This window comes from Gopherus flavomarginatus, chromosome 1 (genome assembly GCF_025201925.1).
Source record: "Gopherus flavomarginatus isolate rGopFla2 chromosome 1, rGopFla2.mat.asm, whole genome shotgun sequence".
In the NCBI taxonomy this organism is placed as follows: Eukaryota; Metazoa; Chordata; order Testudines; family Testudinidae; genus Gopherus; species Gopherus flavomarginatus.
This window is the reverse complement of record NC_066617.1, coordinates 269,925,615-269,943,683: the sequence shown is the minus strand read 5'-3', so window position 1 is coordinate 269,943,683 and position 18,069 is coordinate 269,925,615. Positions and strand designations below refer to the sequence as shown.

At 42.3% G+C, this 18,069-nt stretch overlaps 1 protein-coding gene across 1 annotated transcript in view; it reads right to left on the bottom strand.

The window, feature by feature from the left end:
• Positions 1-11,157, bottom strand: part of GGACT (gamma-glutamylamine cyclotransferase) — a 37,405-nt gene extending 26,248 nt beyond the window's left edge. The window contains exon 1 of the mRNA XM_050951976.1: positions 11,024-11,157. The gene's annotated coding sequence lies outside the window, so the exon portion shown is untranslated. The remainder of the gene's footprint in view (positions 1-11,023) is intronic.
• Positions 11,158-18,069: the final 6,912 nt, after the last annotated feature.

The window sequence follows — 18,069 nt, the reverse complement described above, 5'->3', positions numbered from 1 at the left end:
AAGATGTGACTTGATTACAGTCTATAGTATCCATGTCATGGTATAATTCCCCACTCTGAACCTTAGCGTCCAAAAGATGGGGTACCAGCATGAATTCCTCTAAGCTCAATTACCAGCTTAGTACTTGTAGCACTGCCACCAACCAGGAATTTCAGTGCCTGGTTCACTCTAGTCCCCCCAAAACGTGGCCCAGGGACCCCCAAGACCCAGTCCCTCTGGATCTTAACACGAGGAAAGTAAACCCTTTCCCTCACCGTTGCCTCTCCCAGGCTTCCCCTCCCTGGGTTACCCTGGAAGATCCCTGTGATTCAAACTCCTTGAATCTTAAAACAGAGAGGAAAATTCACCTTCCCCCCTCCCTCTCTCTCTCCCTCCCAGACTCTCCCTGAGAGAGAAAGTAATCCTAACACAGAGAGAAAATTAACCTCTCTCTCCCCCTTCCCTCCTTTCTCCCCACCAATTCCCTGGTGGATCCAGACCCCGTCCCCTGGGGTCTCACACCAGAATAAAAAAACAATCAGGTTCTTAAAACAAGAAAAGCTTTTAATTAAAGAAAGAAAAAACAGTAAAAATTATCTTCGTAAATTTAAGATGGAATATATTACAGGGTCTTTCAGCTATAGACACTGGGAATACCTTCCCAGCCTAACTATACAAGTACAAATTAAAATCCTTTCAGCAAAATACAAATTTGAACTCCTTCCAGCCAAATACACATTTGCAAATAAAGAAAACAAACATAAGCCTAACTCGCCTTATCTACCTAGTACTTACTATTCTGGACATATGAGACTGTATCAGAGAGATTGGAGAGAAACCTGGTTGCACGTCTGGTCACTCTCAGAACCCAGAGAGAACCACCACCAAAACTAACAGCACACACACAAACTTCCCTCCCTCAAGATTTGAAAGTATCCTGTCCCCTGATTGGTCCTCTGGTCAGGTGACAGCCAGGCTCACTGATCTTGTCAACCCTTTACAGGCAAAAGAGATATGAAGTACTTCTGTTCTATTAACTCTTACTTATCTGTTTATGACAATCCATATGGGGAACAAAGATTTAATAACAGTCTCTTCAGTCTAGCAGTGAAAGGTACAACACAATCCAATGGCTGGAAGTTGAAGCTAGCTATGTTCAGACTGGAAATAAAGCATCTTTTTTTTTTTTTTTTTTTACAGTGAGAGTAATTAACCACTGAAAGAATTTACCCAGGGTCATAATGGAGTCTCCATCATTGACAGTTTTTAAATTAAGAATGGATGTTTTTCTAAATGATAGTCTCTAGTAATTATTTCAGAGAAGTTCTGTGGCCTGTGTTTTACATGAGGTCAGATTAGAAGATCACAACGGTCCCTTCTGGCTTATGGGATCTATAAAATCCAGAAGGAAATTGGACATTCAGGAGAGGATAAGAGAGCACAGGTCAGAGTAAATTAAAGTCACTACCATCAGTTTGCAGTTAGGTGGCCTGCATGTGACATAAACTGGTCTCTGGTTCCTTCAGAAGGGGTGCCAGAAACTGAGCTACCCTCTCAATTCCAGAGGTGTTTATTCCATATCCAAACTGAGAAACATTGGCAGGGCAGCACAGAGTTTTGTCAACTCTGGTTATATTCCTAAATCCAGTGTGATAAAGTACTTTGTCTTGGAAAAATGTTGGAGTATAGATATATAGTACTTAAACAGGAAGCTTAAGAGGATGCTTGAGCAGAGCTGAACTGGAGCAACTCTACACATTTTCCTGAAATATTTAGTTCTAAGCTCAGATATTTGCTGTACCTCCAGGGGTGAAGCTTCCCATGCCAATTAACAGTGATTTTAGGTTGCTCATGAAACTGTATGGGTTTTTTTTTCACTTTGATGGCTGTTTTACACAGCTTCAAGCCAGGAAATACTGCAATTCAAACAAGACTCCGCATTCAGGCTTTACAGCAGGGGTTCTGAAGTCCTTTTCTGCCATTTCCAAGCAGAAAGGACATTCAACACCCAATTCAGTAAGCAAAGCTTCTTACTAACAACTCAGCCCTGAGGTCCCTGCTCTCTAAGTCATAAAGCTTCCTTGAATCTCAGAAAGCTCCTGCTTCAAAAGTAACACTGAACATAAGACTGAATGCAAGAGCAATAGCCTAGTTTCTATTACGAGAATCTTTACTAATCTCCATTGTAGCAGCCTGCATTGAACTTGGAGGGAGGAGCACAGGTTGCAGGGGAGAAGAGTTTGGAGAAGGCATCAGGAAGCCATTCAGTGTACATGTGGCTGGAACGTCAGCTGCAGTTGCAACATCTCTGTAAGTAATTCTCTTAATAAAGAGCCAGTTTAATTTTAGAAACATGGAGTCCTTCTGTTATTACCCAGCATGTGGTATATGAAACATGATGGAAGCAGTCATTCTAGCAAAACCCTCCGCAAGGAAGAGAGTGTAATTAGCAGGCAAACAAATCAGTATCTAGAAACAAAACAAACAGGAAGCATGAAGAAACTCAGATCACTGGGAATGCTGCATTTCCACACAAAAGAAGTCTTGCACAAGCATGAAGCAGCTTAACCAAGAACTGAGTTTGCACATAGAGCCGCCCTTGGGGGATAAAGTTGGAAATATAAAGATAAAGCTTTTTAAATATCTCACTGGGGAAAATAATTCAAGAAGTGAGAAACACATTTTAGCCAGGAATAAATGCTTGAAACACTGGAACAAATTGATAAAAGTATTTGAGTAGTGTGCAGTGCTGCCAATTTTCATTGGACACATTCCTGGAGATCTAATCACATGACATAATCTTCAATTAAAGATTAATCTTTAATTCCTGGAGACTCCAGGCCAATTCTGAGGGTTTGCAACCCTAGTACTGTGGCCCCACACAGATTGAGATTGTATGGAGACTCTGTTGGGGGTTTTTTAACCCAAAACCAACAACCAGAAGAGGGAATAGATACTCACATTACAGAGTTGAGAACTCTGGCATCCACCTGTAACTTTGGAGACATTAAAGATTCCCTAATTAAAGACAGAATCATTTGTGGAACACTAGATTCCAGTTTACAAGAGAGATGGTTGAGAGAAAAAGATCTAACCCTAGAGAACGAGCTATTTAAGTTAAAGAACAATGTTGGCACAAGATCAAATGGTTGTAAAGTGGCCATGAACAAATTCAGACTAGAAATTAGAAGGTTTCTAACCATCAGAGAGGTGAGGCTCTGGAACACCCTCCAAATTTTAAGAAACAGATGGACAACTTTATGAGTACAATTATATGATGAGCCCTGCCCCCACCCATCACAAGCAAGCCAAACAGCCCTGTGGCTTACTTGCTGTTTATATCTTATGTTCCTAAAGCTCATGCTTCAGGATTTCAGCTGGCCATTGGCAGAAGTCAGGAAGAGATATTTCCCCCAGCCAGTGAATTCCAGTTTTACTTTTATTTTTTAAAATCACCTTCCTCTGAAGCATCAGGGATGGCTACAACTAGTGATGGGACATTGGGAACGGTGGGCCAGGGTTCTGAGGTGCACCAAACGTTCTCTCTCTCAGGTTCTAGCTCACATGCTAATAATCACTGCCATACATGGGGTCAGGAAGGAATTTCCCTGCCCCCAGGGTCACGTTGGCAGGGACTCTGGCAGTTGTTCACCTTCCTCTGCAACATGCAGGTGTGGGTCATTTGTGATTATCTAGGTCAGTGGTTCTCAAACTGGGGGTCATGACCCCAAAGTGGGTCATGACCCCTTTTTAATGGGGTCACCAGGACTGGCATTAAACTTGCTGGGGCCTGGGGCTGAAGCCCAAGCCCCACCACCCAAGGCCAAAGCCCAAGGGTTTCAGCCCTGGGCAGTGGGGCTCAGGTTACAGTCTCCACCTAGGGCTGAAGCCCTTGGGCTTCGGCTTTGGCCCCCCTGCCCAGGGCAGTAGGCTCAGGCTTTGGCCCTTCCACCTGGGGCTGTGGGCGGGCTCAGTCTTTGGTCCTTCCTCCTGGGGTCATGTAGTAACTTTTCCTGTCGGAAAGGGGTCACAGTACAATAAAGTTTAAGAACCCCTGATCTAGGTGTACCTCATTTAATCATTTCCCTGGTATTGCAGGAGCCTTGAACCCTGGTGCACCTCAGTACTTTGTATTCTCTACCTGTGTCACATAACAGCATAGTCTCCTGTGGATCTCATTTCTGTTATTGGATTTAGCATGCGGATGCTAGGTGGTGTTGGTGGCCAGTGATATACAGAAGGTCAGACTAACTGACCTACTGGTCCCTTCTGCCTTAAAAACGCTATGAATGTCCCCACAAAGGATCAAAACTAACTGCCACTAGCCACAGCTTCCATAAGAACTAAAAACCAGAAGTGCACGCAGTCACTGAGGATGCAGAGCGGGGGTCGGCAACCTTTCAGGAGCGGTGTGCCGAGTCTTCATTTATTCACTCTAATTTAAGATTTTGCGTGCCAGTAATACATTTTAATGTTTTTAGAAAGTCTCTTTCTATAAGTCTATAATATATATATATATATATATATATAACTAAACTATTGTTGTATGTAAAGTAAATAAGTTTTAAAAAATGTTTAAGAAGTTTCATTTAAAATTAAATTAAAATGCAGAGCCCCTCGGACCAGTGGCCAGGACCCGGGCAGTGCAAGTGCCACTGAAAATCAGCTCGCGTGCCGCCTTCGGCACCCATGCCATAGGTTGCCTACCCCTGATGTACAGAGTTCCAATGAAGAGGAGGATATCTGCAGTTTGACTCTAGCAGATTCAAATATTCTCACCATACACGTACTGCAGCCATTCTACGGCCATAACTGCATGAAACAAGAATCATCATTTGGATTTTACAGCAGTTGACACAGAAATACCATCCACTGCTGGATAAAGGGCAGAGCAAGCCTTGAATTTGACCACAGTACACCGCCAGAATAGCCTCAATATAAGAAAAAGAGGTGGTCATGGTGGCTCCTGCCCAACATTCTAACAGAATATAAGGACATATTTCAAGGAGATGAACACCTGAAGATCATGCTGAAGTCAGTAATAGACCTCCCTATGTAGCCCAAGAGATTATCAAAACGCAAAGTTCCATGGACCCACTGAAGAAGTGACTGGCCAGCCTGCCAAGAAGAGGCATCATTACAGCCGTTGAAATGAGAGCAAAGTGGCTCAGCAGCCTCAGAGCGGTGAGAAAACCTTCAGGTAAATTCCAACACCACTGAACAGCACATTGAAAAAAGTCACTATCCATTACTAGCAATTGAGGACATACTCTCACACTTCAGGGTGCAATTTGGACCGGTGAGAGGTTGCGTCACCACCTTCCCTGTAACCCTTGGTGCCTGAAATGCCATGGTTGATCTTCCCTCAGCCAGGACCTTCCACAGAAGTACAAGATGCTGGCTTCCTTCATCTTCCTAGGTGAAAAATCTTTGCCTAGGCAGGTGTCTCAGCTATACTCAGTTCTCAGATACTTCAACACCTTCCCCCGCCACCACTTTGCACTTCGGTTGAAGGACCCATCTCTCCAAGCTTGCAAAAGCTCAGCCCCTTCTGTCTATCTAGTGATGGATGCCGAAATGGATTCTATCCATGCTTATATACTCTGAAGGTCAATGACCTTGTTTCAAGAAGCAGGATGACTTCATGCTGTTTCTCCCTTCCTGAGGTCTTCCCATCCCCCTGAAGATCTGAATGTAAATGAGGTTTCCACTGTTTTAGATCATACCTTGCTTAATTTCATTGGAGACAGGTGGGATGATCACTCCTGTCTGGGAAAGACCTGCTTTTCCCCTTGTTTGGTCACAGACTGTAAAGTATAATATTAGTGAGTAGCCATAATTCCTTATGTATTGTTAATACATATAATTCACAACTATATTAATCGCCAGTGTTGTTATAGACTTTCATAAAACACCTCACTCATACTTTTATAATACAATAATATTATATCCAATCAGTTGATTCAATTGCTTATCACTTGAGGTTCAGACCCCCTGTCTTTATAGCCCAGATAAAATTTCTCTTCCCTGCCAGGGAGTAGATGCTAAGCTGTTTCCTACCTCATGTGTTAGTTTGATAGCTTTGTTCACCTATTACGTACACAGACTTTCATTATCTCTGCCTGATGACTGAGCTGATCAGAGAAGCAAATACAGTCCTTTGTTTATCAAATCTGCCTGACATGCCTGGTTTAAAATACACTTCAGTCATAATCCATTTTATATCCATAACTCTTAACACACACTGCATACATTCATCATACAAGAATATTAATGATCAGTGAATAATGTAATGTGTCATGGGAAAACTAATGACACCTTTTAGATACAGATTATAACTACAGTGAGTTGAGGTACATGGAAATGCTCAAGCCATCTGAAACTCATTACTACCAGTGAGCCCCTTGCCCTCTGGCATTTGAATGCTGTTAGGATGACATCTTCCCTCTTACAAAACTGCAGGAGGGCTAGCTACTGGATGACCCAAAGAGAACAGGTCAGAGCCTGCCACCATATCTTCTTTCCCCTTTATACAGAAGAAACCTGTTTTCATCACCTTTGGGTGTTTGCAGTCTCCAGAATAAAATATCAGCGTACCCATAATTTCATCTACAGAGTTGTTACAAACATTTCACAGTGACATTAATGACTGTTGGTCATAATGGTTGTTATTAGATTCCAAAAGATAGTTATGTAAAAGGTGACATGTAATATATTATGACAACAGTGTGTGAGGTGCAGTGAGTACGGCAGGTCTGATAAAAGTTGAACACAGAGTACAGCAGTGGTCCTCAACGCGGTGCCTGCGGGTGCCATGACGCCCACCGGGGCATTTATGTGCACCCGCCTAGTGCTCAGCAGGGGAAAGAAACCATGGCCTTGTGGTTGCCGGGGACAGAACTCCAGGGCTGCGGGCTCCGGTGCTCTCTGTCCCCAGCAGGCGCAGGGCTGCGGCTTCTCTCGGCCCCGCACCTGCCAGGAACAGAGAACTCCAGGGCTGCGGGCATCGGTGCTCTCTGTCCCCGGCAGGTGTGGGGCTTCTCTCCGGCTTCAAGAAGAGAGGCCACGGCTCCACGCCTGCCAGGCACAGAGAACTCCGGGGCTGCAGAGAAGCCACGGCCCCGTGCCTGCCGGGCACAGAGAACTCCGGGGCTGCAGGCGCTGGTGTTCTCTGTCCCCGGAAGGCACAGCGCCCGCCTAGTGCCCAGCAGGGGAGAGATGCCAGGGCCCCCCGCCTGCCTGGAACAGAGTACTCCGGGGTTGCAGGCTGCGCAGCTTCTCTCAGGCTTCTCGCTGCACTGCCAACTGCCACCGAAAAAAACAAAAAAAACGCTCCGCCTTTGCAGAATGGACCAAATGCTGCCCCGTAGCATGTGCTGAAACAGGCACCTGCTTGCTCCACTGGTGCCTGGAGCCTATATGTGAGTATTCTTCCTGTACTGATACTGCTGTTTTCCTGTGCTTTACAATTTATTATTTTTTTAACATTTTGCTCCAAAATGAGTGGTTCAAATAAGAGGCAATGTACGTATTATTTCAACCTAGAGTGGGAAGAATATTAAATATGATGTACAAATACAAAATAAGCCTTGAAAAATTGTTGGCGCCCGCCACACTCTTCTGAAAACATGAATATGCTACTGGCCACAAAAAGGTTGGTGACCACTGGAGTAGAGAATCACAACTGGACCTCTATATCACATACAGTATCCTATTTAACTAGGAGTGAAAGTATTCACTGTTGATGACAAGAATGGGTTCTGAATATTGAGGCAGATGAGACCTCCAGCCACCTAACAACCTTTATCACACCTTTTGGCAAGTACTATTGCTTGTGGGCATCAGCCAGGTCCCAGAGGTGTTCCAGTGCAAACTGAACCAAGCATTAAAGGGAAACCTAGGCATCAAGACCGTAGCTGATTACATTCTTATTGTGCAGAAGAAGAGATCAAGGAAGAGGAAATCCATAACCATAATACCAAGTTGCAACAACACCTGAACAACTGCTGGGAGCAGAATATTAGGCTGAATGCAGGCAAACTGAATCTGAGAAGAACTGAGGTGCTCTACAATAAACCACTGTAGAGTTCTGAGAGATTCCAGAACCTCAAGAATCAGGGCCTGCAGCAGAACCAGTGTCTGGGCAACCTAATGAGCACAGCTGGCCTATAGTAGGCTGCCTGATTGGCTACATGAGAACATAAGTATGGCCATACTGTATCAGACTGATAAGCCATTTAGCCCAGTATTCTGTTTTCTGACTGTGGCTGATGCCAGATGCTTCAAAGGGAATAAACAGAACAGGACAGTTGGTTGAGAGATTCGTCCAGTCCCAGCTTTTAGCAGTTGGAGGTTTAGGGGCACCAAGAGCATGGGTTTGCATCCTGACCCCATATTGGCTAATAGCCATAGACAGACTTATCCCTCATGAACTTATCTAATTATTTTTTGAATCCAGTTATCCTTTTGGCCTTCACAACATTCCCTGGCAATGAGTTCCACAGGTTGACCATGCATTTTCTGGAGTAGTGCTTCTTTATGTTTGTTTTAAACCTGCTGCCTACAGTAGAACTGCAGTGTCAGGAACACCAGAGTTATGAACTGACCAGTCAATCACACACCTCATTTAGAACCAGAAGTATGCAATCAGGTAGTAGCAGAGAACCAAAAAAAAAAAAAAAAAAAAAAAGGCAAATCTAGTACTGTGTTAAACATAAACTACTAAAAATAAAAAAGGGAAAGCAGCATTTTTCTTCTGCACTGTCAAGTTTCAAAGCTGTATTAAGTCACTGTTCAGTTGTAAGCTTCTGAAAGAACCACCATAACATTTTGTTCAGAGTTACAAACAACCTCCATTCCAAAGGTGTTCATAACTCTGAAGGTACTACTGTTTTAATTTAAGTTGGGTAACACCTATGTGTTATGTGAAGGGGTAAATAATACTTCATTATCCACTTTTTCCACATGATTAATGATTTTATAGACCTCTATCATACCCTCCCTTAGTCGCCTCTTTTCTAACCTGAACAGTCCCAGTTTTTTTCATATTTCCTCATATGGAAGCTGTTACACACCCTAATCATTTTTGTTTCCCTTCTCTGTACTTTTTCTAGTTCTAGTATATCTTTTCTGAGATGTGGTGACCAGGACTGCACGCAGTTTTCAATGTGTGTGTGTGTACCAAGCATTTATATGGTGGTATTATGTCTGATCTGTCCCTTTCCCAAAGATTCCTAACATTGTTAGCCTTTTTGACCACCACTGCATATTGAGCAGAAGTTTAAAGAACTATCCAACATGACTCCAAGATCTTTTACTTGAGTGGTAACAGCTAATTTAGACCCTGTCATTTTTTACATACAGTCAGAAAGTTTTCCAGTGTGCATTACTTTGCATTTATCAACACTGAATTTTATCTGCCATTTTCTCACTCAGTCACCCAATTTTGTGAGATCCTTTTCTAACCTTTTGCAGCCAGCTTTGGACGTAACTATCTTGAGTAATTATGTATGGTCTACAAACTTTGCCACCTCACCGTGTATCCCTTTTTCCAGATCATTTATGGGTATGTTGAATAGCACCAGTCCCAGTATAGATCCTTGGGGGACCCTGATATTTAGCTCTCTCCACTGTGAAAACTCACCATTTATTTCTATCCTCTGTCTCCTATCTTTTAACTAATTACTGATCCATAAGAGGACCTTCCCTCTTATAACCATGACTGACTACTTTGCTTAAGAGCCTTTAGTGAGGGACCTTGTCAAAGGCTTTCTGAAAGTCCACATACACTGTATCACCCTTGTCCACATGCCTGTTGACATCAAAGAATTCTAATTGACAGGTGAGACATAATTTCCCTTTAAAAAAGCTGTGTTGACTCTTTCCCAACATATCGTTTTCACCTATGTGTCTGATAAATCTGTTCTTTACTAGTTTCAACTAACCTGTCTGATACCAAAGTTGGCAATTACATGCCAGTAAGCCTAAAACCAACTCTGGAGCCTTAAAAAAAAAAGTTGGCATAATATTAGCTATCTGCCTGAAAAATTGAGAACCATGAAGGAAATGCTCAGATCTAAGGATATGAAGGGAATCCAACAATTTATAGGGATGGCCAACTACCTCCAGGTTCTGTGCACACCTATCAGAAGCCTGTGACCCTTCAGATAATTAAAACACAATGATTCAGCATGGGAATGGTCAGAGACCCCAAAACATGTGTTTGAAAAATTTAAAGAAAATCATAAGAGAAGCCCCAGTCCTAAAGTACTACAACCTTGAGGAACAGCTAGAGCTACAGTGTGATAGCTCACAAGGAGAAAGAGGGGCAGCCCATTAGTGCTGCAAAGCCAGCAGCCCACAGCATTTGCTAGTACAGCCCTGATAGACAAAGAAAGAAAATATATTCATATAGAAGAGGAGCTGCTGTCTTAATAATTCCATCAGCTGACCTCTGGGCTCTAGGTGCGCATACAGTCTAGTCCCAAACCATTAGAATGCATTGTGAAGAAGCCACTGGTGTGTGCATCCATATGACTAAACCACGTGCTGCTGAAACTCCAGCTCTACAAGAAGAGGATACGACACTGCCCAGAAAAGTCACCACTGGTGCCAGATACACTGAGCAGGACATAGCTTCCAGAGTGCAACACAGCTGGCTCTGCCTAACAGGAATTAGAGCCTGTGAACATACTTTTGCATCTCTGAGAGGAGGCTCCAGGCAACTCAGGACAGGACAGGGTTTACAGGCATTAAAAGAGTTCATAAGAAGCAAGTGCCAGGGGAGGTTACCTCCCATTGCCGGAGGAGGGATGAGCTGTGGGTGCAAGCCGGAATTTTGTTTAAAGGGGACCAATCAGATTTAAATGCTTCCTCCCGCCAAAACGCGTAGGTTGAAAGGTGGCACGTGACCCCGTGGGCTCTGTCACGTGACGCCTTTGAGCCAATCATTTCCGTCCTGGCGGCTCCCTCGCTTGGGGAGAGTAACTCGGAGCGCGCTGCCTTGTAACGGTGTCAGCGGCCCGCGCGCCCCGCCAGCACTCACCCGCCAGCCTGGCTGCCCGCGAAGCGTCTTCGCTGCGCCGAGCGTCCCTCCGCCCGGCTGCTCCCGGGTTTAGCTCCACCCCTACGGCTGCGGCAGGAGGAGCCGGGCGGCGGCACAGGTAGGGGACGGAGCCGGGAGAGAGGGCGTTGCCGTGGAAACGCCCCTACTCCCGCCCTCCCAGAGAGTGCGCGCGCAGCTGTGAGCTGGGCCAGGGCCACGTGACGCCGTGGGATGATGCTAAAGGGTCGAATCTCGATGCGGCTCGGGGCTCCGCCTTCGCGTGCAGCCAGTGAGTCGCGGAGTCAGAGCGCGCGGGCTGCCCGCGGCTACCGAGCGCCCCCCGCGTGGGTCTGCACGTGGCTCTGCCTGGCAGCCGCTCAGCCCCCACAGCGGAGCGTCTCGGAGGCGCGGCCCGGGACTGTGGTCAGACGGCTTGTGCTGCTGCATCTGCTGCTCTGCTCCCCTTGGCTGCCCTGAGCCTGGCAGGCTCCTCCTGGCTTAAGCATCATCTCCACCTAGCGCTGCCAGACGTGGAAAGAAAGAGCGAAACGAGCTTCTAGGCGGGATAAAGAAAGAGGAAAGTTCCTTCTTACAGAAAAACACCTGCAGCGGCCCAGTGACCGCCCATGGGCTCCCAAAGCAGGACTAGACCCTAAAGGGAGACAGGAGCGAAAACAGGCCAGATTGAATCCCTTCTCTGCATCAGTGGCCCCAGAGAGTTCTCCCCCCATACAGCCCACAAGCACCTGAACCCACCACCCAGACCATGTTCCGTTTTAGTTCCTAGGCCAGCTGGTCTGCTGGGGTAGTAGCTGCCAAAAACTGCAGAGGAGAGGAAGTGCGCACAGCTTTGCAAGGGCTTTGGTGATGTGACAGCCCTAAGTTCAGGATCTGTACGATTAGAGGGAAATTTTGATCAAGTCAAACTTTATTTTGATGGGTTCAGTTCCCCAAGAGCAGTTCCTGAGTTGGTTCTGGAGCACGGATGGAGTACCTGTGGATAGTGTTAAATAATTATTTTTAAAGTTAGAACCAACATGCTGGTCATGACCCTACCTTGTTTGTTTGCTGCACTGTCCCCTCCACCCCCAGGGGTGATTGCTCTGCCCCCCCCCTTTTTGTAGGCCCCATTTAATCTTAGTCAGACTACTCACAATGATAAAAATTAATGGAGTGTAAATGTTTGCAGGATCAGGGCTTTAGATTGTAAGCACACCAAGTCAGGGACTTGGGTCATATTTCTCTATAGTGCCTAGCATATTTTGGGTACTGCTGTAAGATAAAACACATCACTTATTTATTACAAGCAAAAATAAAACCTCAGTAACATGATAGCAAAAATGCAGATTTATTACTGGGCTTTATTACAAATACATTTGCTTCTTTCTTGGTTGAAACTTTGTAAGTTGGAATAGCTATCTGCAACTCAGATCATTAACAGTACATCAAGAAAGGAGTTCAGATATCAGCATCAAATTCAAAGCCACCAATTTCAAATTTCTTGGGACCAGATTTCTACAAAAACCCATAATTTAATAAGCCTTGAATCATTTCTAATATACCATACACTGACACATACCAAACACCCATGCCACAACACAGCAATGCATTTTTCTAACAGTACAGTCAGTCCTCCAGTATATGGCTCATGCAGCTACAGCTATCTGCATCTTTAAAAGTAGCAGGTGTACAGTACTTAACCTTTATACTATAGCAATGTGATTTGTGTTCTCACTTTCATTCCTAGTGGATTATGGTATTTCATATTACAAAAATTTGTTAGTAGAGGGCACATTTAAGAGACTCATCTAAAGGACTGTGAAAATACCAGTACTGCTTACTCACTGAAAATGAGAATCGTGTTTGAATCAGGAGACATTGTAGCTATGCTTGTTGGCAATCTGGTATGCACAAAGGAACCAACATCTAAATAAAATATTTAGATGTTTGAATTAAAAACATTTTATTCTTTTAGCAATATGCTACAATTTAGAACTTGGAATTCCAAAAGACAGGGCTTTAAACTAAAAAAAAAAAAAAAAAGGAAAAAAAGAGCTTTACAGTTATTTGCTTGATTACTTTTAAACTAGTTGTAAGATTAGACATAATTAAATTAATAAATGACTTTACCAAAATACAACATGATCATATATAACCTAGCAATAGGCAAAACTAGTTCAGGAAATAAACTGTCCTAGTCTGAACTTGCAACTCTTGGGTAGCCAAACCTTTGTATGAACAGTAACCTTCCCCCCCCCCACGAAAAACAGTAACCTTCCCTCCCCCTCCACGAAAAACAAAACCCCAAACTTTCTTTCTTTCTTTCTTCGTTTTTTACAATCTCATTCCTTCATCCAGTTACTGTTGCCACCTGACCTCCCCAGGTGTACCGGTTGCTCAAATTACATTCAGCCTGAGTTCAAGACTTTTAGGATTCTTGATGTGAGGGGGACACATGATAAGGATGTGTACCTATAAGGATAAAACACCAGGAGTTTCAGGAAGCCAGACTTCAGGGGACTAGTTGAAGAGGACAGGAAGAGGAGTAAGGTCTGAAGAAACTTTAACCAGTAGGGGATTTCCTAGGAAGGAAAGAATAGGGTGACCAGATAGCAAGGGTGAAAAATCGGGATGGGGTGGGGAGTAATTGGCACCCATATAAGACAAAGCCCCAAATATCATGACTGTCCCTATAAAATCAGGACATCCAGTCACCATAAAGAACAACTGCACGTGAAGATGGAAAGTGACTTCATGTCATAGGTATAGTTGGCTGTGTGGGGTGCTTTGATATGATTCAAATTCTTCTGATATTCTTTCATTGTTATACTGAATTGTAGGAACTATATGTATCCTAAGAGAAAGCCTGATGTAGCATGGGGAGAATATGTACACAAAGCAATTAATTTGACGAGTCATTTTTTATCTTAAATAAGGAGGTTTTCATCCTTAGATCACAAACTACTTTTACAGAGGTGCCTAACAAATATCATTGGCTCCAGTTTTACAGATGCATACGGTATAGCTGGGAGACAGTAAAGCCAACAGTTTCAAAAGTTGAGTGCCTCAATTTCACGTGTCCAAACAGATACCTAGGGCTTGATCTTCAGATATACTACAAATGACAATTGCAGTTAAAATCAGCAGGAACAGCAAGTGCTCAGCCCATCCCGATAGTCAGACTCGAAGTATGACAAGTTGGACACTCGAAAATTGAGGCTCCCAAAGTTAGTGGATGCTTTTAAAATGTTTCCATGAGTGAGTAAGTCAAAATTACAGTGATTAACAGTAGCAGCTGAGTACAGACCTTATTCCTAATTTAGTGTTTTATTCACTGAAGCATGCTGCCTACTTTTGCTCTGTCTTTGTAATTTTGTTTAAATGAGTGAACAGCAAAGTGACCAAGCACTTGTGACCTCACAGTCTATTGCCATGGAAATTAATACAATGTCACAAATATAGCTTTATGACTTCACTGTCTAATCAAATAGTAAATGATTGGTCAGCTGGCAAGGAGAAATTAGGAATGGTAATATTTGATATTAATATTCAATCAATTAGCAATGGTGGCAAGAAAAAAATATTAAAAACACAAATGGGTATTAGTTTATAAAATCTCCTTCCTGTGAAACCACCCTTTTTTTCTCTTGCCGGCAATATTTTCTATACTGACTCACGAGTTATCAAATATGGAAAATTAAACATTTTAAAAAGGTAAATTTATAAATATTTTAATAGGCCTAATACATTGAATGAGTTGCATTACCAAGTTGTTTGAGAGGATAAAGTGGAAGATACAGGATTAGCTATTCTATTTAGTGTTCTTGGAAGATATGGGGTATTTTATATAAACAGAATCTTGTCCATTAGTTCTTCAGAAGCCAGTTGAGCTCTGACATTATACTCTGCTATAAGTGTATCATTGCTATTAAGTTCATATAAGTGATTACCTTTCATTTTTATTTAGCTAAATAATAATAAATTAAAACAATGAAGACCAATTAAAAAGTTAGGTGATATTAAATAGCCTGAAAATAAATCAAGACGAGATCATGGGGTTGGTACTAGAAGAGTGAATCAACATTTTAAAATACTAACTGTACAAAAATAGGAGGTTTGCTGCATAATGAAATACAGAGATTTCATGCCCGAAGTACAACATTGATCTATTGGATTAATCCAAAGCCAACAGTACATGCCGATAAGGCTTATCATACATGTGAAGTGCATGACAAGAAAAATAATTTAGTACTCAATTACATCAGACATTGTGAACAAACAAATATGGCTTGTTTTTGTGAAGTCATTTCTTTTGTCTGCTAGAGACTAGTTTCCATAGCAAAATCCATTTATGGGTTGTTTTTTTGTTTTTGTATTGTTTGTCTAGAGGCCTATTTAACACAATACCTTCTACATTTGATGCATATTAGGTTGAGCTGTAGGACAGAATATAAAAATCTATAAAAACCTGCCACTTGTATTTTAGTTCCAAATGTGGCACTCTTTTCCAAGCAAAATAACATTTAAAAAGTAGAGTACTGTAGATGTAAAACATTTATGTGGTATTCAGAAGGACAAGATCATGTAATATTCTGTACTGTGGTAGACATTTGCTTTACATTTGAAACAGTTTCATATTAAGGTGAGTGGTATATTAAGAATATACCAGAACTGCCTGTACTATATTATCACACAAGTTAGGAAAGCTGCAAATATTGCATGAATCAATTTCTTCCTGGAAAAAAAAAATAGAATGCAGGAACATGGAGAGAGAGGAGGTCAAATCTCTCAATTCTCACATCCAATAGACTGTTCTTCCACTTTCTTTTTAAAAAGAAGCTAATATTTACGGAAGCAGCAACTTTATGTTGATCTGTGTAAATACCAGCACATAAATAGTATTTGACTCCCTCCTCTATGTTGCTAATTAAAAGTTTAAAGTAGGGCTGTCAAGCGATTAAAAAAATCGCACTGTTAAACAATAAAATACCATTTTTTTCAATATTTTTGGATGTTTTCTACATTTTCAAACATTGAATTCAATAGAATATATTTCAATTACAACAGAATACAGTGCTCAACTTTAGTTTTTTTATTACAATATTTGCACTGTAAAAAAACAAAAGTAGTATTTTTCAATTCACTTAATACAAGTACTGTAGTGCAGTCTCTATCAAGAAAGTTGAACTTACAAATGTAGAATTATGTAGAAAAGAAACTGCGTTCAAAAACAAAAACAATGTAAAACTTTAGAGCCTACAAGTCCACTCAGTCCTACTTCTTCTTCAGCTAATCGCTAAGACAAACAAGTTTGGTTACAATTCATAGGAGATAATGCTAACCGCTTCTTTTTTTACAATGTCACCTGAAAGTGAGAACAGGCGTTCGCATGGCACTGTTGTATCCAGCATCACAAGATATTTACATGCCAGATGCACTAAAGAGTCATATGTCTCTTCATGTTTCAACTACCATTCCAGAGGACATGCGTTCATTCTGATGACAGGTTCTGCTCGATAATGAGCCAAAGCTGAGCAGACCGGCGCATGTTCATTTTCATCACCTGAGTCAGATGCCACCAGCAGAATGTTGATTTTCTTTTTTGGTGGTTTGGGTCCAGTGCTGTAGCTATTTTTAGAAATCTCATATTGGTACCTTTTTTGCGTTTTGTCAAATCTGCTGTGAAAGTGTTCTTAAAACGAACATGTGCTGGGTCATCATCCGAGACTGCTATAACATTAAATATATGGCAGAATGCAGGTAAAACAGAACAGGAGACATAAAATTCTCCCCCAAGGAGTTCAGTCGCAAATTTAATTATCACTTTTTTTTTAAACAAACACCATCAGCATGGAAGCATGTCCTCTGGAATGGTGGCCGAAGCATGAAGGGGCATACGAATGTTTAGCATATCTGGCACGTAAATACCTTGCAATGCCAGCAAGTGCCATGCAAATGACTGTTCTCGCTTTCAGGTGACGTTGTAGATAAGAAGAGGGCAGCATTATCTCTCGTAAATGTAAACAAACTTGTTTGTTTTAGCGATTGGCTGAAGAAGAAGTAGGACTGACAGGACTGGTAGGCTATGAAGTTTTACATTGTTTTGCTTTTGAGTGCAGTTATGTAACAAAAAAAAATCTTTCATGACAAAGAGATTGCACTGCAGCACTTGTATAAGGTGAATTGAAAAATACTATTTCCTTTGTTTATCATTTTACAGTACAAATATTTGTAATAAAAATAATATAAAGTGGGCACTGTATACTTTGTATTCTGTGTTGTAATAGAAAATCAATATATTTGAAAATGTAGAAAAACATCCACAAAAATTTAATACATTTCAATTGGTATTCTAATGTTTAACAGTGCAATTGTGATTTTTTTTTAGTTAATCACGTGAGTTAACTGCGATTAATCGACAACCCTAGTTTAAAGTGCAGCATACTCCAAAAGTGGTGCTGTACAAACGTCACAGTCATTTCCATATAATATTTTCTCAGTTTATAAATTAAAAGATTTTTTCCCCTCTAATTGCCACTTCAGGAAACTCACCCTGAGTTCTGAAAGTTAATCTGAATTTCTTCTGGTTCATGTGCCAGTAGCAAAGGATTCTGCAGGTCAGTTTCTGTGTGGCTTTGTGCTTGGTTCATCCCTGATGCAGGGACTCCAAGTTGCAACTTCCTGAACTAGTGGGACTTGCTATGCCCAAGGAGATAAGGATTAACTCTTGGCATAGGGTAGACTGTGTTTGCCCCACCATTCTGCCACAAGGGTTAAGACACCTTTAAAGGCTGCTTGGGGAACAGTTCTGGGGGAGTCCTGCCAGCAGAGGCTGACTGGAAAAGGCCGCGTCAGTGCACCTCCTGTACCACGGCCACACTCACTCCTTAGCCAGTGCTGCTCACTTGTACCACTACATTGTTCTGGGAAGACCTTCTGTCCCTGGGGTCCTTCCACCCTAAAATACCTTGACGGAGTGCACCATCACATGTGGCCGATAACCCTATGCTTGTCAAATTATGGCCTCACTTACACCTTTGCCAACC